Below are 21,868 nucleotides of genomic sequence, written 5' to 3' on the forward strand. Positions count from 1 at the left end.
TAAAAGTGAATGAAAATGGCCAATTTACTCACTCTGAGGCCTTAAAAAGTGTTTCTCCTCCACGGGAAGTGAATAAAATAACATTTTGAGGCCTTTATTGTTCAATCAAAAACACCAGTTTTTTGGTGAAAGAGATAACCACCCCCCCTTATGACATGCTTCAGAAACGAAAAAAATGGTTCATTTTCAAATGTTGCGTCTTTGAACTACAATTCACATTTGTACGTGGATAATCACTTTTAGAGATAAAATTAGATGTTTAAAGTGATTTTCAAGCTTCCAGGGGCCGTAAACACAAGATTTGAGGAATGGGTAAATGTGAATGAAAATGGCCAATTTATGCACTCTGAGGCCTTAAAAAGTTTTTCTCCACCCCAGCAAGTGAATTAAATAACATTTGTAGGCCTTTATTGTTCAATCAAAAACGTCCGAGTTTTTGATGAAAGAGATAACCACCCCTCCCTTACGACATGCTTCAGAAACTAAAAAAATGGTCCGTTTTCAAATGTTGCCTCTTTGAACTACATTTCACATTTGTACGTGGAAAATCACTTTTAAAGATAAAATGAGATGTTTAAAGTGATTTTCATGCTTCCAGGGGCCTTAAACACAAGATTTGAGGAATGGGTAAAAGTGAATGAAAATGGCCAATTTACACATTCTGAGGCCTTAAAAAGTGTTTCTCCTCCACGGGAAGTGAATTAAGTAATATTTGTAGGCCTTTATTGTTCAAGCGAAAACTCCTGATTTTTGGCGAAAGAGATAACCACCCCCCCTTACGACATGCTTCAGAAACTAAAAAAATGGTCCGTTTTCAAATGTTGCCTCTTTGAACTACAATTCACAATTGTACGTGGAAAATCACTTTTAAAGATAAAATGAGATGTTTAAAGTGATTTTCATGCTTCCAGGGGCCTTAAACACGAGATTTGAGGAATGGGTAAAAGTGAATGAAAATGGCCAATTTACTCACTCTGCGGCCTTAAAAAGTGTTTCTCCTCCACAGGAAGTGAATAAAATACCATTTGGAGGCATTTATAGTTCAATCAAAAACGCCTGTTTTTTAGTGAAAGAGATAACCACCCCCCCTTACGACATGCTTCAGAAATGAAAAAAATGTCCATTTTCAAATGTTGCGTCTTTGAACGACAATTCACATTTGTACGTGGAAAATCACGTTTAAAGATAAAATGAGATGTTTAAACAGATTTTCATGCTTCCAGGGGCCTTAAACACGAGATTTGAGGAATGGGTAAAAGTGAATGAAAATGGCCAATTTACTCACTCTGCGGCCTTAAAAAGTGTTTCTCCTCCACGGGAAGTGAATTAAATAACATTTGTAGGCCTTTATTGTTAAAGCAAAAACGCCCGATTTTTGACGAAAGAGATAACCACCCCCCCTTACGACATGCTTCAGAAATTAAAAAAATGGTCCGTTTTCAAATGTTGCCTCTTTGAACTACAATTCACATTTGTACGTGGAAAATCACTTTTAAAGATAAAATGAGATGTTTAAAGTGATTTTCATGCTTCCAGGGGCCTTAAACACGAGATTTGAGGAATGGGTAAAAGTGAATGTAAATGGCCAATTTACTCACTCTGCGGCCTTAAAAAGTGTTTCTCCTCCACGGGAAGTGAATAAAATACCATTTGGAGGCATTTATAGTTCAATCAAAAACGCCTGTTTTTTGGTGAAAGAGATAACCACCCCCCCTTACGACATGCTTCAGAATCGAAAAAAATGGTCCATTTTCAAATGTTGCGTCTTTGAACGACAATTCACATTTGTACGTGGATAATCACTTTTAGAGATAAAATTAGATGTTTAAAGTGATTTTCAAGCTTCCAGGGGCCCTAAACACAAGATTTGAGAAATGGGTAAAAGTGAATGAAAATGGCCAATTTACTCACTCTGAGGCCTTAAAATGTGTTTCTCCTCCACGGGAAGTGAATAAAATAACATTTGGAGGCCTTTATTGTTCAATCAAAAACTGCAGTTTTTTGGTGAAAGAGTTAACCACCCCCCCTTACGACATGCTTCAGAAACGAAAAAAATGGTTCATTTTCAAATGTTGCGTCTTTGAACTACAATTCAGATTTGTATGTGGATAATCACTTTTAGAGATAAAATTAGATGTTTAAAGTGATTTTCAAGCTTCCAGGGGCCGTAAACACAAGATTTGAGGAATGGGTAAATGTGAATGAAAATGGCCAATTTACTCACTCTGCGGCCTTAAAAAGTGTTTCTCCTCCACGGGAAGTGAATTAAATAACATTTGTAGGCCTTTATTGTTAAAGCAAAAACGCTCAATTTTTGACGAAAGAGATAACCACCCCCCCTTACGACATGCTTCAGAAACTAAAAAAATGGTCCGTTTTCAAATGTTGCCTCTTTGAACTACAATTCACATTTGTACGTGGAAAATCACTTTTAAAGATAAAATGAGATGTTTAAAGTGATTTTCATGCTTCCAGGGGCCTTAAACACGAGATTTGAGGAATGGGTAAAAGTGAATGAAAATGGCCAATTTACTCACTCTGCGGCCTTAAAAAGTGTTTCTCCTCCACGGGAAGTGAATAAAATACCATTTGGAGGCATTTATAGTTCAATCAAAAACACCTGTTTTTTGGTGAAAGAGATAACCACCCCCCCCTTACGACATGCTTCAGAAACAAAAAAAATGGTCCATTTTCAAATGTTGCGTCTTTGAACGACAATTCACATTTGCACGTGGATAATCACTTTTAGAGATAAAATTAGATGTTTAAAGTGATTTTCAAGCTTCCAGGGGCCCTAAACACAAGATTTGAGGAATGGGTAAAAGTGAATGAAAATGGCCAATTTACTCATTCTGAGGCCTTAAAAAGTGTTTCTCCTCCACGGGAAGTGAATTAAGTAATATTTGTAGGCCTTTATTGTTCAAGCGAAAACGCCCGATTTTTGACAAAAGAGATAACCACCCCCCCTTACGACATGCTTCAGAAACGAAAAAAATGGTCCATTTTCAAATGTTGCGTCTTTGAACGACAATTCACATTTGTACGTGGATAATCACTTTTAGAGATAAAATTAGATGTTTAAAGTGATTTTCAAGCTTCCAGGGGCCCTAAACACAAGATTTGAGAAATGGGTAAAAGTGAATGAAAATGGCCAATTTACTCACTCTGAGGCCTTAAAAAGTGTTTCTCCTCCACGGGAAGTGAATAAAATAACATTTGGAGGCCTTTATTGTTCAATCAAAAACACCAGTTTTTTGGTGAAAGAGATAACCACCCCCCCTTACGACATGCTTCAGAAACGAAAAAAAATGGTTCATTTTCAAATGTTGCGTCTTTGAACTACAATTCACATTTGTACGTGGATAATCACTTTTAGAGATAAAATTAGATGTGTAAAGTGATTTTCAAGCTTCCAGGGGCCGTAAACACAAGATTTGAGGAATGGGTAAATGTGAATGAAAATGGCCAATTTATGCACTCTGAGGCCTTAAAAAGTTTTTCTCCACCCCAGCAAGTAAATTAAATAACATTTGTAGGCCTTAATTGTTCAATCAAAAACGTCCGAGTTTTTGATGAAAGAGATAATCACCCCTCCCTTACGACATGCTCCAGAAACTAAAAAAATGGTCCGTTTTCAAATGTTGCCTCTTTGAACTACATTTCACATTTGTACGTGGAAAATCACTTTTAAAGATAAAATGAGATGTTTAAAGTGATTTTCATGCTTCCAGGGGCCTTAAACACAAGATTTGAGGAATGGGTAAAAGTGAATGAAAATGGCCAATTTACTCATTCTGAGGCCTTAAAAAGTGTTTCTCCTCCACGGGAAGTGAATTAAGTAATATTTGTAGGCCTTTATTGTTAAAGCAAAAACGCCCGATTTTTGACGAAAGAGATAACCACCCCCCCTTACGACATGCTTCAGAAACTAAAAAAATGGTCCGTTTTCAAATGTTGCCTCTTTGAACTACAATTCACATTTGTACGTGGAAAATCACTTTTAAAGATAAAATGAGATGTTTAAAGTGATTTTCATGCTTCCAGGGGCCTTAAACACGAGATTTGAGGAATGGGTAAAAGTGAATGAAAATGGCCAATTTACTCACTCTGCGGCCTTAAAAAGTGTTTCTCCTCCACGGGAAGTGAATAAAATACCATTTGGAGGCATTTATAGTTCAATCAAAAACGCCTGTTTTTTGGTGAAAGAGATAACACCCCCCCTTACGACATGCTTCAGAAACGAAAAAAATGGTCCATTTTCAAATGTTGCGTCTTTGAACGACAATTCACATTTGTACGTGGATAATCACTTTTAGAGATAAAATTAGATGTTTAAAGTGATTTTCAAGCTTCCAGGGGCCCTAAACACAAGATTTGAGAAATGGGTAAAAGTGAATGAAAATGGCCAATTTACTCACTCTGAGGCCTTAAAATGTGTTTCTCCTCCACGGGAAGTGAATAAAATAACATTTGGAGGCCTTTATTGTTCAATCAAAAACGGCAGTTTTTTGGTGAAAGAGTTAACCACCCCCCCTTACGACATGCTTCAGAAACGAAAAAAATGGTTCATTTTCAAATGTTGCGTCTTTGAACTACAATTCAGATTTGTATGTGGATAATCACTTTTAGAGATAAAATTAGATGTTTAAAGTGATTTTCAAGCTTCCAGGGGCCGTAAACACAAGATTTGAGGAATGGGTAAATGTGAATGAAAATGGCCAATTTATGCACTCTGAGGCCTTAAAAAGTTTTTCTCCACCCCAGCAAGTGAATTAAATAACATTTGTAGGCCTTTATTGTTCAATCAAAAACGCCCGAGTTTTTGATGAAAGAGATAACCACCCCCCCTTACGACATGCTTCAGAAACTAAAAAAATGATCCGTTTTCAAAAGTTGCCTCTTTGAACTACAATTCACATTTGTACGTGGAAAATCACGTTTAAAGATAAAATTAGATGTTTAAAGTGATTTTCATGCTTCCAGGGGCCTTAAACACGAGATTTGAGGAATGGGTAAAAGTGAATGAAAATGGCCAATTTACTCACTCTGCGGCCTTAAAAAGTGTTTCTCCTCCACGGGAAGTGAATAAAATACCATTTGGAGGCATTTATAGTTCAATCAAAAACGCCTGTTTTTTGGTGAAAGAGATAACCACCCCCCCCCTTACGACATGCTTCAGAAACAAAAAAAATGGTCCATTTTCAAATGTTGCGTCTTTGAACGACAATTCACATTTGTACGTGGATAATCACTTTTAGAGATAAAATTAGATGTTTAAAGTGATTTTCAAGCTTCCAGGGGCCCTAAACACAAGATTTGAGAAATGGGTAAAAGTGAATGAAAATGGCCAATTTATGCACTCTGAGGCCTTAAAAAGTTTTTCTCCACCCCAGCAAGTGAATTAAATAACATTTGTAGGCCTTTATTGTTCAATCAAAAACGTCCGAGTTTTTGATGAAAGAGATAATCACCCCTCCCTTACGACATGCTCCAGAAACTAAAAAAATGGTCCGTTTTCAAATGTTGCCTCTTTGAACTACATTTCACATTTGTACGTGGAAAATCACTTTTAAAGATAAAATGAGATGTTTAAAGTGATTTTCATGCTTCCAGGGGCCTTAAACACAAGATTTGAGGAATGGGTAAAAGTGAATGAAAATGGCCAATTTACTCATTCTGAGGCCTTAAAAAGTGTTTCTCCTCCACGGGAAGTGAATTAAGTAATATTTGTAGGCCTTTATTGTTAAAGCAAAAACGCCCGATTTTTGACGAAAGAGATAACCACCCCCCCTTACGACATGCTTCAGAAACTAAAAAAATGGTCCGTTTTCAAATGTTGCCTCTTTGAACTACAATTCACATTTGTACGTGGAAAATCACTTTTAAAGATAAAATGAGATGTTTAAAGTGATTTTCATGCTTCCAGGGGCCTTAAACACGAGATTTGAGGAATGGGTAAAAGTGAATGAAAATGGCCAATTTACTCACTCTGCGGCCTTAAAAAGTGTTTCTCCTCCACGGGAAGTGAATAAAATACCATTTGGAGGCATTTATAGTTCAATCAAAAACGCCTGTTTTTTGGTGAAAGAGATAACCACCCCCCCCTTACGACATGCTTCAGAAACAAAAAAAATGGTCCATTTTCAAATGTTGCGTCTTTGAACGACAATTCACATTTGTACGTGGATAATCACTTTTAGAGATAAAATTAGATGTTTAAAGTGATTTTCAAGCTTCCAGGGGCCCTAAACACAAGATTTGAGAAATGGGTAAAAGTGAATGAAAATGGCCAATTTACTCATTCTGAGGCCTTAAAAAGTGTTTCTCCTCCACGGGAAGTGAATTAAGTAATATTTGTAGGCCTTTATTGTTCAAGCGAAAACGCCCGATTTTTGACAAAAGAGATAACCACCCCCCCTTACCACATGCTTCAGAAACGAAAAAAATGGTTCATTTTCAAATGTTGCGTCTTTGAACTACAATTCACATTTGTACGTGGATAATCACTTTTAGAGATAAAATTAGATGTTTAAAGTGATTTTCAAGCTTCCAGGGGCCGTAAACACAAGATTTGAGGAATGGGTAAATGTGAATGAAAATGGCCAATTTATGCACTCTGAGGCCTTAAAAAGTTTTTCTCCACCCCAGCAAGTGAATTAAATAACATTTGTAGGCCTTTATTGTTCAATCAAAAACATCCGAGTTTTTGATGAAAGAGATAACCACCCCTCCCTTACGACATGCTTCAGAAACAAAAAAAATGGTCCGTTTTCAAATGTTGCCTCTTTGAACTACATTTCACATTTGTACGTGGAAAATCACTTTTAAAGATAAAATGAGATGTTTAAAGTGATTTTCATGCTTCCAGGGGCCTTAAACACAAGATTTGAGGAATGGGTAAAAGTGAATGAAAATGGCCAATTTACTCATTCTGAGGCCTTAAAAAGTGTTTCTCCTCCACGGGAAGTGAATTAAGTAATATTTGTAGGCCTTTATTGTTCAAGCGAAAACGCCCGATTTTTGACGAAAGAGATAACCACCCCCCCTTACGACATGCTTCAAAAACTAAAAAAATGGTCCATTTTCAAATGTTGCCTCTTTGAACTACAATTCACATTTGTACATGGAAAATCACGTTTAAAGATAAAATGAGATGTTTAAAGTGATTTTCATGCTTCCAGGGTCCTTAAACACGAGATTTGAGGAATGGGTAAAAGTGAATGAAAATGGCCAATTTACTCACTCTGCGGCCTTAAAAAGTGTTTCTCCTCCACGGGAAGTGAATAAAATACCATTTGGAGGCATTTATAGTTCAATCAAAAACGCCTGTTTTTTGGTGAAAGAGATAACCACCCCCCCTTACGACATGCTTCAGAAACGAAAAAAATGGTCCATTTTCAAATGTTGCGTCTTTGAACGACAATTCCCATTTGTACGTGGATAATCACTTTTAGAGATAAAATTAGATGTTTAAAGTGATTTTCAAGCTTCCAGGGGCCGTAAACACAAGATTTGAGGAATGGGTAAATGTGAATGAAAATGGCCAATTTATGCACTCTGAGGCCTTAAAAAGTTTTTCTCCACCCCAGCAAGTGAATTAAATAACATTTGTAGGCCTTTATTGTTCAATCAAAAACGTCCGAGTTTTTGATGAAAGAGATAACCACCCCTCCCTTACGACATGCTTCAGAAACTAAAAAAATGGTCCGTTTTCAAATGTTGCCTCTTTGAACTACATTTCACATTTGTACGTGGAAAATCACTTTTAAAGATAAAATGAGATGTTTAAAGTGATTTTCATGCTTCCAGGGGCCTTAAACACAAGATTTGAGGAATGGGTAAAAGTGAATGAAAATGGCCAATTTACTCATTCTGAGGCCTTAAAAAGTGTTTCTCCTCCACGGGAAGTGAATTAAGTAATATTTGTAGGCCTTTATTGTTCAAGCGAAAACTCCTGATTTTTGGCGAAAGAGATAACCACCCCCCCTTACGACATGCTTCAGAAACTAAAAAAATGGTCCGTTTTCAAATGTTGCCTCTTTGAACTACAATTCACAATTGTACGTGGAAAATCACTTTTAAAGATAAAATGAGATGTTTAAAGTGATTTTCATGCTTCCAGGGGCCTTAAACACGAGATTTGAGGAATGGGTAAAAGTGAATGAAAATGGCCAATTTACTCACTCTGCGGCCTTAAAAAGTGTTTCTCCTCCACGGGAAGTGAATTAAATAACATTTGTAGGCCTTTATTGTTAAAGCAAAAACGCCCGATTTTTGACGAAAGAGATAACCTCCCCCCCTTACGACATGCTTCAGAAATTAAAAAAATGGTCCGTTTTCAAATGTTGCGTCTTTGAACGACAATTCACATTTGTACGTGGATAATCACTTTTAGAGATAAAATTAGATGTTTAAAGTGATTTTCAAGCTTCCAGGGGCCCTAAACACAAGATTTGAGAAATGGGTAAAAGTGAATGAAAATGGCCAATTTACTCACTCTGAGGCCTTAAAATGTGTTTCTCCTCCACGGGAAGTGAATAAAATAACATTTGGAGGCCTTTATTGTTCAATCAAAAACGGCAGTTTTTTGGTCAAAGAGTTAACCACCCCCCCTTACGACATGCTTCAGAAACGAAAAAAATGGTTCATTTTCAAATGTTGCGTCTTTGAACTACAATTCAGATTTGTATGTGGATAATCACTTTTAGAGATAAAATTAGATGTTTAAAGTGATTTTCAAGCTTCCAGGGGCCGTAAACACAAGATTTGAGGAATGGGTAAATGTGAATGAAAATGGCCAATTTATGCACTCTGAGGCCTTAAAAAGTTTTTCTCCACCCCAGCAAGTGAATTAAATAACATTTGTAGGCCTTTATTGTTCAATCAAAAACACCCGAGTTTTTGATGAAAGAGATAACCACCCCCCCTTACGACATGCTTCAGAAACTAAAAAAATGGTCCGTTTTCAAAAGTTGCCTCTTTAAACTACAATTCACATTTGTACGTGGAAAATCACGTTTAAAGATAAAATTAGATGTTTAAAGTGATTTTCATGCTTCCAGGGCCCTTAAACACGAGATTTGAGGAATGGGTAAAAGTGAATGAAAATGGCCAATTTACTCACTCTGCGGCCTTAAAAAGTGTTTCTCCTCCACGGGAAGTGAATTAAATAACATTTGTAGGCCTTTATTGTTAAAGCAAAAACGCCCGATTTTTGACGAAAGAGATAACCACCCCCCCTTACGACATGCTTCAGAAACTAAAAAAATGGTCCGTTTTCAAATGTTGCCTCTTTGAACTACAATTCACATTTGTACGTGGAAAATCACTTTTAAAGATAAAATGAGATGTTTAAAGTGATTTTCATGCTTCCAGGGGCCTTAAACACGAGATTTGAGGAATGGGTAAAAGTGAATGAAAATGGCCAATTTACTCACTCTGCGGCCTTAAAAAGTGTTTCTCCTCCACGGGAAGTGAATAAAATACCATTTGGAGGCATTTATAGTTCAATCAAAAACGCCTGTTTTTTGGTGAAAGAGATAACCACCCCCCCCTTACGACATGCTTCAGAAACAAAAAAAATGGTCCATTTTCAAATGTTGCGTCTTTGAACGACAATTCACATTTGTACGTGGATAATCACTTTTAGAGATAAAATTAGATGTTTAAAGTGATTTTCAAGCTTCCAGGGGCCCTAAACACAAGATTTGAGAAATGGGTAAAAGTGAATGAAAATGGCCAATTTACTCATTCTGAGGCCTTAAAAAGTGTTTCTCCTCCACGGGAAGTGAATTAAGTAATATTTGTAGGCCTTTATTGTTCAAGCGAAAACGCCCGATTTTTGACAAAAGAGATAACCACCCCCCCTTACGACATGCTTCAGAAACGAAAAAAATGGTCCATTTTCAAATGTTGCGTCTTTGAACGACAATTCACATTTGTACGTGGATAATCACTTTTAGAGATAAAATTAGATGTTTAAAGTGATTTTCAAGCTTCCAGGGGCCCTAAACACAAGATTTAAGAAATGGGTAAAAGTGAATGAAAATGGCCAATTTACTCACTCTGAGGCCTTAAAAAGTGTTTCTCCTCCACGGGAAGTGAATAAAATAACATTTGGAGGCCTTTATTGTTCAATCAAAAACACCAGTTTTTTGGTGAAAGAGATAACCACCCCCCCTTACGACATGCTTCAGAAACGAAAAAAAATGGTTCATTTTCAAATGTTGCGTCTTTGAACTACAATTCACATTTGTACGTGTATAATCACTTTTAGAGATAAAATTAGATGTGTAAAGTGATTTTCAAGCTTCCAGGGGCCGTAAACACAAGATTTGAGGAATGGGTAAATGTGAATGAAAATGGCCAATTTATGCACTCTGAGGCCTTAAAAAGTTTTTCTCCACCCCAGCAAGTGAATTAAATAACATTTGTAGGCCTTTATTGTTCAATCAAAAACGTCCGAGTTTTTGATGAAAGAGATAATCACCCCTCCCTTACGACATGCTCCAGAAACTAAAAAAATGGTCCGTTTTCAAATGTTGCCTCTTTGAACTACATTTCACATTTGTACGTGGAAAATCACTTTTAAAGATAAAATGAGATGTTTAAAGTGATTTTCATGCTTCCAGGGGCCTTAAACACAAGATTTGAGGAATGGGTAAAAGTGAATGAAAATGGCCAATTTACTCATTCTGAGGCCTTAAAAAGTGTTTCTCCTCCACGGGAAGTGAATTAAGTAATATTTGTAGGCCTTTATTGTTAAAGCAAAAACGCCCGATTTTTGACGAAAGAGATAACCACCCCCCCTTACGACATGCTTCAGAAACTAAAAAAATGGTCCGTTTTCAAATGTTGCCTCTTTGAACTACAATTCACATTTGTACGTGGAAAATCACTTTTAAAGATAAAATGAGATGTTTAAAGTGATTTTCATGCTTCCAGGGGCCTTAAACACGAGATTTGAGGAATGGGTAAAAGTGAATGAAAATGGCCAATTTACTCACTCTGCGGCCTTAAAAAGTGTTTCTCCTCCACGGGAAGTGAATAAAATACCATTTGGAGGCATTTATAGTTCAATCAAAAACGCCTGTTTTTTGGTGAAAGAGATAACCACCCCCCCTTACGACATGCTTCAGAAACGAAAAAAATGGTCCATTTTCAAATGTTGCGTCTTTGAACGACAATTCACATTTGTACGTGGATAATCACTTTTAGAGATAAAATTAGATGTTTAAAGTGATTTTCAAGCTTCCAGGGGCCCTAAACACAAGATTTGAGAAATGGGTAAAAGTGAATGAAAATGGCCAATTTACTCACTCTGAGGCCTTAAAATGTGTTTCTCCTCCACGGGAAGTGAATAAAATAACATTTGGAGGCCTTTATTGTTCAATCAAAAACGGCAGTTTTTTGGTGAAAGAGTTAACCACCCCCCCTTACGACATGCTTCAGAAACGAAAAAAATGGTTCATTTTCAAATGTTGCGTCTTTGAACTACAATTCAGATTTGTATGTGGATAATCACTTTTAGAGATAAAATTAGATGTTTAAAGTGATTTTCAAGCTTCCAGGGGCCGTAAACACAAGATTTGAGGAATGGGTAAATGTGAATGAAAATGGCCAATTTATGCACTCTGAGGCCTTAAAAAGTTTTTCTCCACCCCAGCAAGTGAATTAAATAACATTTGTAGGCCTTTATTGTTCAATCAAAAACGCCCGAGTTTTTGATGAAAGAGATAACCACCCCCCCTTACGACATGCTTCAGAAACTAAAAAAATGGTCCGTTTTCAAAAGTTGCCTCTTTGAACTACAATTCACATTTGTACGTGGAAAATCACGTTTAAAGATAAAATTAGATGTTTAAAGTGATTTTCATGCTTCCAGGGGCCTTAAACACGAGATTTGAGGAATGGGTAAAAGTGAATGAAAATGGCCAATTTACTCACTCTGCGGCCTTAAAAAGTGTTTCTCCTCCACGGGAAGTGAATTAAATACCATTTGGAGGCATTTATAGTTCAATCAAAAACGCCTGTTTTTTGGTGAAAGAGATAACCACCCCCCCTTACGACATGCTTCAGAAACAAAAAAAACGGTCCATTTTCAAATGTTGCGTCTTTGAACGACAATTCACATTTGTACGTGGATAATCACTTTTAGAGATAAAATTAGATGTTTAAAGTGATTTTCAAGCTTCCAGGGGCCCTAAACACAAGATTTGAGAAATGGGTAAAAGTGAATGAAAATGGCCAATTTACTCATTCTGAGGCCTTAAAAAGTGTTTCTCCTCCACGGGAAGTGAATTAAGTAATATTTGTAGGCCTTTATTGTTCAAGCGAAAACGCCCGATTTTTGACAAAAGAGATAACCACCCCCCCTTACCACATGCTTCAGAAACGAAAAAAATGGTTCATTTTCAAATGTTGCGTCTTTGAACTACAATTCACATTTGTACGTGGATAATCACTTTTAGAGATAAAATCAGATGTTTAAAGTGATTTTCAAGCTTCCAGGGGCCGTAAACACAAGATTTGAGGAATGGGTAAATGTGAATGAAAATGGCCAATTTATGCACTCTGAGGCCTTAAAAAGTTTTTCTCCACCCCAGCAAGTGAATTAAATAACATTTGTAGGCCTTTATTGTTCAATCAAAAACATCCGAGTTTTTGATGAAAGAGATAACCACCCCTCCCTTACGACATGCTTCAGAAACTAAAAAAATGGTCCGTTTTCAAATGTTGCCTCTTTGAACTACATTTCACATTTGTACGTGGAAAATCACTTTTAAAGATAAAATGAGATGTTTAAAGTGATTTTCATGCTTCCAGGGGCCTTAAACACAAGATTTGAGGAATGGGTAAAAGTGAATGAAAATGGCCAATTTACTCATTCTGAGGCCTTAAAAAGTGTTTCTCCTCCACGGGAAGTGAATTAAGTAATATTTGTAGGCCTTTATTGTTCAAGCGAAAACGCCCGATTTTTGACGAAAGAGATAACCACCCCCCTTACGACATGCTTCAGAAACTAAAAAAATGGTCCGTTTTCAAATGTTGCCTCTTTGAACTACAATTCACATTTGTACATGGAAAATCACGTTTAAAGATAAAATGAGATGTTTAAAGGGATTTTCATGCTTCCAGGGTCCTTAAACACGAGATTTGAGGAATGGGTAAAAGTGAATGAAAATGGCCAATTTACTCACTCTGCGGCCTTAAAAAGTGTTTCTCCTCCACGGGAAGTGAATAAAATACCATTTGGAGGCATTTATAGTTCAATCAAAAACGCCTGTTTTTTGGTGAAAGAGATAACCACCCCCCCTTACGACATGCTTCAGAAACGAAAAAAATGGTCCATTTTCAAATGTTGCGTCTTTGAACGACAATTCACATTTGTGCGTGGATAATCACTTTTAGAGATAAAATTAGATGTTTAAAGTGATTTTCAAGCTTCCAGGGGCCCTAAACACAAGATTTGAGAAATGGGTAAAAGTGAATGAAAATGGCCAATTTACTCACTCTGAGGCCTTAAAAAGTGTTTCTCCTCCACGGGAAGTGAATAAAATAACATTTGGAGGCCTTTATTGTTCAATTAAAAACACCAGTTTTTTGGTGAAAGAGATAACCACCCCCCCTTACGACATGCTTCAGAAACGAAAAAAATGGTTCATTTTCAAATGTTGCGTCTTTGAACTACAATTCACATTTGTACGTGGATAATCACTTTTAGAGATAAAATTAGATGTTTAAAGTGATTTTCAAGCTTCCAGGGGCCGTAAACACAAGATTTGAGGAATGGGTAAATGTGAATGAAAATGGCCAATTTATGCACTCTGAGGCCTTAAAAAGTTTTTCTCCACCCCAGCAAGTGAATTAAATAACATTTGTAGGCCTTTATTGTTCAATCAAAAACGTCCGAGTTTTTGATGAAAGAGATAACCACCCCTCCCTTACGACATGCTTCAGAAACTAAAAAAATGGTCCGTTTTCAAATGTTGCCTCTTTGAACTACATTTCACATTTGTACGTGGAAAATCACTTTTAAAGATAAAATGAGATGTTTAAAGTGATTTTCATGCTTCCAGGGGCCTTAAACACAAGATTTGAGGAATGGGTAAAAGTGAATGAAAATGGCCAATTTACTCATTCTGAGGCCTTAAAAAGTGTTTCTCCTCCTCGGGAAGTGAATTAAGTAATATTTGTAGGCCTTTATTGTTCAAGCGAAAACTACTGATTTTTGGCGAAAGAGATAACCACCCCCCCTTACGACATGCTTCAGAAACTAAAAAAATGGTCCGTTTTCAAATGTTGCCTCTTTGAACTACAATTCACAATTGTACGTGGAAAATCACTTTTAAAGATAAAATGAGATGTTTAAAGTGATTTTCATGCTTCCAGGGGCCTTAAACACGAGATTTGAGGAATGGGTAAAAGTGAATGAAAATGGCCAATTTACTCACTCTGCGGCCTTAAAAAGTGTTTCTCCTCCACAGGAAGTGAATAAAATACCATTTGGAGGCATTTATAGTTCAATGAAAAACGCCTGTTTTTTAGTGAAAGAGATAACCACCCCCCCTTACGACATGCTTCAGAAATGAAAAAAATGTCCATTTTCAAATGTTGCGTCTTTGAACGACAATTCACATTTGTACGTGGAAAATCACGTTTAAAGATAAAATGAGATGTTTAAAGAGATTTTCATGCTTCCAGGGGCCTTAAACACGAGATTTGAGGAATGGGTAAAAGTGAATGAAAATGGCCAATTTACTCACTCTGCGGCCTTAAAAAGTGTTTCTCCTCCACGGGAAGTGAATTAAATAACATTTGTAGGCCTTTATTGTTAAAGCAAAAACGCCCGATTTTTGACGTAAGAGATAACCACCCCCCCTTACGACATGCTTCAGAAATTAAAAAAATGGTCCGTTTTCAAATGTTGCCTCTTTGAACTACAATTCACATTTGTACGTGGAAAATCACTTTTAGAGATAAAATTAGATGTTTAAAGTGATTTTCAAGCTTCCAGGGGCCGTAAACACAAGATTTGAGGAATGGGTAAATGTGAATGAAAATGGCCAATTTATGCACTCTGAGGCCTTAAAATGTGTTTCTCCTCCACGGGAAGTGAATAAAATAACATTTGGAGGCCTTTATTGTTCAATCAAAAACGGCAGTTTTTTGGTGAAAGAGTTAACCACCCCCCCCTTACGACATGCTTCAGAAACGAAAAAAATGGTTCATTTTCAAATGTTGCATCTTTGAACTACAATTCAGATTTGTATGTGGATAATCACTTTTAGAGATAAAATTAGATGTTTAAAGTGATTTTCAAGCTTCCAGGGGCCGTAAACACAAGATTTGAGGAATGGGTAAATGTGAATGAAAATGGCCAATTTATGCACTCTGAGGCCTTAAAAAGTTTTTCTCCACCCCAGCAAGTGAATTAAATAACATTTGTAGGCCTTTATTGTTCAATCAAAAACACCCGAGTTTTTGATGAAAGAGATAACCACCCCCCCTTACGACATGCTTCAGAAACTAAAAAAATGGTCCGTTTTCAAAAGTTGCCTCTTTGAACAACAATTCACATTTGTACGTGGAAAATCACGTTTAAAGATAAAATTAGATGTTTAAAGTGATTTTCATGCTTCCAGGGGCCTTAAACACGAGATTTGAGGAATGGGTAAAAGTGAATGAAAATGGCCAATTTACTCACTCTGCGGCCTTAAAAAGTGTTTCTCCTCCACGGGAAGTGAATTAAATAACATTTGTAGGCCTTTATTGTTAAAGCAAAAACGCCCGATTTTTGACGAAAGAGATAACCACCCCCCCTTACGACATGCTTCAGAAACTAAAAAAATGGTCCGTTTTCAAATGTTGCCTCTTTGAACTACAATTCACATTTGTACGTGGAAAATCACTTTTAAAGATAAAATGAGATGTTTAAAGTGATTTTCATGCTTCCAGGGGCCTTAAACACGAGATTTGAGGAATGGGTAAAAGTGAATGAAAATGGCCAATTTACTCACTCTGCGGCCTTAAAAAGTGTTTCTCCTCCACGGGAAGTGAATAAAATACCATTTGGAGGCATTTATAGTTCAATCAAAAACGCCTGTTTTTTGGTGAAAGAGATAACCACCCCCCCCTTACGACATGCTTCAGAAACAAAAAAATGGTCCATTTTCAAATGTTGCGTCTTTGAACGACAATTCACATTTGTACGTGGATAATCACTTTTAGAGATAAAATTAGATGTTTAAAGTGATTTTCAAGCTTCCAGGGGCCCTAAACACAAGATTTGAGAAATGGGTAAAAGTGAATGAAAATGGCCAATTTACTCACTCTGAGGCCTTAAAATGTGTTTCTCCTCCACGGGAAGTGAATAAAATACCATTTGGAGGCATTTATAGTTCAATCAAAAACGCCTGTTTTTTGGTGAAAGAGTTAACCACCCCCCCTTACGACATGCTTCAGAAACGAAAAAAATGGTTCATTTTCAAATGTTGCGTCTTTGAACTACAATTCAGATTTGTATGTGGATAATCACTTTTAGAGAAAAAATTAGATGTTTAAAGTGATTTTCAAGCTTCCAGGGGCCGTAAACACAAGATTTGAGGAATGGGTAAATGTGAATGAAAATGGCCAATTTATGCACTCTGAGGCCTTAAAAAGTTTTTCTCCACCCCAGCAAGTGAATTAAATAACATTTGTAGGCCTTTATTGTTTAATCAAAAACGCCCGAGTTTTTGATGAAAGAGATAACCACCCCCCCTTACGACATGCTTCAGAAACTAAAAAAATGGTCCGTTTTCAAAAGTTGCCTCTTTGAACTACAATTCACATTTGTACGTGGAAAATCACTTTTAAAGATAAAATGAGATGTTTAAAGTGATTTTCATGCTTCCAGGGGCCTTAAACACAAGATTTGAGGAATGGGTAAAAGTGAATGAAAATGGCCAATTTACTCATTCTGAGGCCTTCAAAAGTGTTTCTCCTCCACTGGAAGTGAATTAAGTAATATTTGTAGGCCTTTAATGTTCAAGCGAAAACGCCCGATTTTTGACGAAAGAGATAACCACCCCCCCTTACGACATGCTTCAGAAACTAAAAAAATGGTCCGTTTTCAAATGTTGCCTCTTTGAACTACAATTCACATTTGTACGTGGAAAATCACTTTTAAAGATAAAATGAGATGTTTAAAGTGATTTTCATGCTTCCAGGGGCCTTAAACACGAGATTTGAGGAATGGGTAAAAGTGAATGAAAATGGCCAATTTACTCATTCTGAGGCCTTAAAAAGTGTTTCTCCTCCACGGGAAGTGAATTAAGTAATATTTGTAGGCCTTTATTGTTCAAGCGAAAACGCCTGATTTTTGATGAAAGAGATAACCACCCCCCCTTACGACATGCTTCTGAAACTAAAAAAATGGTCTATTTTCAAATGTTGCGTCTTTGAACGGCAATTCACATTTGTACGTGGATAATCACTTTTAGAGATAAAATTAGATGTTTAAAGTGTTTTTCAAGCTTCCAGGGGCCCTAAACACAAGATTTGAGAAATGGGTAAAAGTGAATAAAAATGGCCAATTTAATCACTCTGAGGCCTTAAAAAGTGTTTCTCCTCCACGGGAAGTGAATAAAATACCATTTGGAGGACTTTATTGTTGAACTAAAAACGCCCATTTTTTGGTGAAAGAGATAACCACCCCCCCTTACGACATGCTTCAGAAACGAAAAAAATGGTCCATTTTCAAATGTTGCGTCTTTGAACTACAATTAACATTGTACATGGATAATCACTTTTAGAGATAAAATGAGATGTTTAAAGTGATTTTCAAGCTTCCAGGGACCCTAAACACAAGATTTGAGAAATGGGTAAAAGTGAATGAAAATGGCCAATTTACTCACTCCGCGGCCTTAAAAAGTGTTTCTCCTCCACGGGAAGTGAATTAAATAACATTTGTAGGCCTTTATTGTTCAACCAAAAACGCCCGTTTTTTGGTGCAAGAGATAACCACCCCCCCTTACGACATGCTTCAGAAACTAAAAAAATGGTCCGTTTTCAAATGTTGCCTCTTTGAACTATAATTCACATTTGTGCGTGGAAAATCACTTTTAAAGATAAAATGAGATTTTTAAAGTGATTTTCATGCTTCCAGGGGCCTTAAACACGAGATTTGAGGAATGGGTAAAAGTGAATGAAAATGGCCAATTTACACACTCTGCGGCCTTAAAAAGTGTTTCTCCTCCACGGGAAGTGAATAAAATACCATTTGGAGGCATTTATAGTTCAATCAAAAACGCCTGTTTTTTGGTGAAATAGATAACCACCCCCCCTTACGACATGCTTCAGCAACGAAAAAAATGGTCCATTTTCAAATATTGCGTCTTTCAACGACAATTCACATTTGTACGTGGATAATCACTTTTAGAGATAAAATTAGATGTTTAAAGTGATTTTCAAGCTTCCAGGGGCCCTAAACACAAGATTTGAGAAATGGGTAAAAGTGAATGAAAATGGCCAATTTACTCACTCTGAGGCCTTAAAAAGTGTTTCTCCTCCACGGGAAGTGAATAAAATAACATTTGGAGGCCTTTATTGTTCAATCAAAAACGCCAGTTTTTTGGTGAAAGAGTTAACCACCCCCCCTTACGACATGCTTCAGAAACGAAAAAAATGGTTCGTTTTCAAATGTTGCGTCTTTGAACTACAATTCACATTTGTACGTGGATAATCACTTTTAGAGATAAAATTAGATGTTTAAAGTGATTTTCAGGCTTCCAGGGGCCGTAAACACAAGATTTGAGGAATGGGTAAATGTGAATGAAAATGGCCGATTTATGCACTCTGAGGCCTTAAAAAGTTTTTCTCCACCCCAGCAAGTGAATTAAATAACATTTGTAGGCCTTTATTGTTCAATCAAAAACGTCCGAGTTTTTGATGAAAGAGATAACCACCCCCCCTTACGACATGCTTCAGAAACTAAAAAAATGGTCCGTTTTCAAATGTTGCCTCTTTGAACTACAATTCACATTTGTACGTGGAAAATCACTTTTAAAGATAAAATGAGATGTTTAAAGTGATTTTCATGCTTCCAGGGGCCTTAAACACAAGATTTGAGGAATGGGTAAAAGTGAATGAAAATGGCCAATTTACTCATTCTGAGGCCTTAAAAAGTTTCTCCTCCACGGGAAGTGAATTAAGTAATATTTGTAGGCCTTTATTGTTCAAGCGAAAACTCCTGATTTTTGGCGAAAGAGATAACCACCCCCCCTTACGACATGCTTCACAAACTAAAAAAATGGTCCGTTTTCAAATGTTGCCTCTTTGAACTACAATTCACAATTGTACGTGGAAAATCACTTTTAAAGATAAAATGAGATGTTTAAAGTGATTTTCATGCTTCCAGGGGCCTTAAACTCAAGATTTGAGGAATGGGTAAAAGTGAATGAAAATGGCCAATTTACTCATTCTGAGGCCTTAAAAAGTGTTTCTCCTCCACGGGAAGTGAATTAAGCAATATTTGTAGGCCTTTATTGTTCAAGCGAAAACGCCTGATTTTTGACGAAAGAGATAACCACCCCCCCTTACGACATGCTTCAGAAACTAAAAAAATGGTCCATTTTCAAATGTTGCGTCTTTGAACGACAATTCACATTTGTACCTGGAAAATCACGTTTAAAGATAAAATGAGATGTTTAAAGTGATTTTCATGCTTCCAGGGGCCTTAAACACGAGATTTGAGGAATGGGTAAAAGTGAATGAAAATGGCCAATTTACTCACTCTGCAGCCTTAAAAAGTGTTTCTCCTCCACGGGAAGTGAATAAAATACCATTTGGAGGCATTTATAGTTCAATCAAAAACGCCTGTTTTTTGGTGAAAGAGATAACCACCCCCCCTTACGACATGCTTCAGAAATGAAAAAAATGGTCCATTTTCAAATGTTGCGTCTTTGAACGACAATTCACATTTGTACGTGGAAAATCACGTTTAAAGATAAAATGAGATGTTTAAAGTGATTATCATGCTTCCAGGGGCCTTAAACACAAGATTTGAGGAATGGGTAAAAGTGAATGAAAATGGCCGATTTACTCACTCTGCGGCCTTAAAAAGTGTTTCTCCTCCACGGGAAGTGAATAAAATACCATTTGGAGGCATTTATAGTTCAATCAAAAACGCCTGTTTTTTGGTGAAAGAGATAACCACCCCCCCTTACGACATGCTTCAGAAACGAAAAAAATGGTCCATTTTCAAATGTTGCGTCTTTGAACGACAATTCACATTTGTACGTGGATAATCACTTTTAGAGATAAAATTAGATGTTTAAAGTGATTTTCAAGCTTCCAGGGGCCCTAAACACAAGATTTGAGAAATGGGTAAAAGTGAATGAAAATGGCCAATTTACTCACTCTGAGGCCTTAAAAAGTGTTTCTCCTCCACGGGAAGTGAATTAAATAACATTTGTAGGCCTTTATTGTTCAAGCGAAAACGCCTGATTTTTGACGAAAGAGATAAGCACCCCCCCTTACGACATGCTTCAGAAACTAAAAAACTTAAAAATGAACCGTTTTCAAATGTTGCCTCTTTGAACTACAATTCACATTTGTACGTGGAAAATCACTTTTAAAGATAAAATGAGATGTTTAAAGTGATTTTCATGCTTCCAGGGGCCTTAAACACGAGATTTGAGGAATGGGTAAAAGTGAATGAAAATGGCCAATTTACTCACTCTGCGGCCTTAAAAAGTGTCTCTCCTCCACGGGAAGTGAATAAAATACCATTTGGAGGCATTTATAGTTCAATCAAAAACGCCTGTTTATTGGTGAAAGAGATAACCACCCCCCTTACGACATGCTTCAGAAACGAAAAAAATGGTCCACTTTCAAATGTTGCGTCTTTGAACGACAATTCACATTTGTACGTGGATAATCACTTTTAGAGATAAAATTAGATGTTTAAAGTGATTTTCAAGCTTCCCGGGGCCCTAAACACAAGATTTGAGAAATGGGTAAAAGTGAATGAAAATGGCCAATTTACTCACTCTGAGGCCTTAAAATGTGTTTCTCCTCCACGGGAAGTGAATAAAATAACATTTGGAGGACTTTATTGTTCAATCAAAAACGCCAGTTTTTTGGTGAAAGAGTTAACCACCCCCCCTTACGACATGCTTCAGAAACGAAAAAAATGGTTCATTTTCAAATGTTGCGTCTTTGAACTACAATTCAGATTTGTACGTGGATAATCACTTTTAGAGATAAAATTACATGTTTAAAGTGATTTTCAAGCTTCCAGGGGCCGTAAACACAAGATTTGAGGAATGGGTAAATGTGAATGAAAATGGCCAATTTATGCACTCTGAGGTCTTAAAAAGTTTTTCTCCACCCCAGCAAGTGAATTAAATAACATTTGTAGGCCTTTATTGTTCAATCAAAAACGCCCGAGTTTTTGATGAAAGAGATAACCACCCCCCCTTACGACATGCTTCAGAAACTAAAAAAATGGTCTGTTTTCAAAAGTTGCCTCTTTGAACTACAATTCACATTTGTACGTGGAAAATCACTTTTAAAGATAAAATGAGATGTTTAAAGTGATTTTCATGCTTCCAGGGGCCTTAAACACAAGATTTGAGGAATGGGTAAAAGTGAATGAAAATGGCCAATTTACTCATTCTGAGGCCTTAAAAAGTGTTTCTCCTCCACGGGAAGTGAATTAAGTAATATTTGTAGGCCTTTATTGTTCAAGCGAAAACGCCCGATTTTTGACGAAAGAGATAACCACCCCCCCTTACGACATGCTTCAGAAACTAAAAAAATGGTCCGTATTCAAATGTTGCCTCTTTGAACTACAATTCACATTTGTACGTGGAAAATCACTTTT

This window comes from Triturus cristatus, chromosome 9, assembly GCF_964204655.1.
Source record: "Triturus cristatus chromosome 9, aTriCri1.1, whole genome shotgun sequence".
Classification (NCBI taxonomy): domain Eukaryota; kingdom Metazoa; phylum Chordata; class Amphibia; order Caudata; family Salamandridae; genus Triturus; species Triturus cristatus.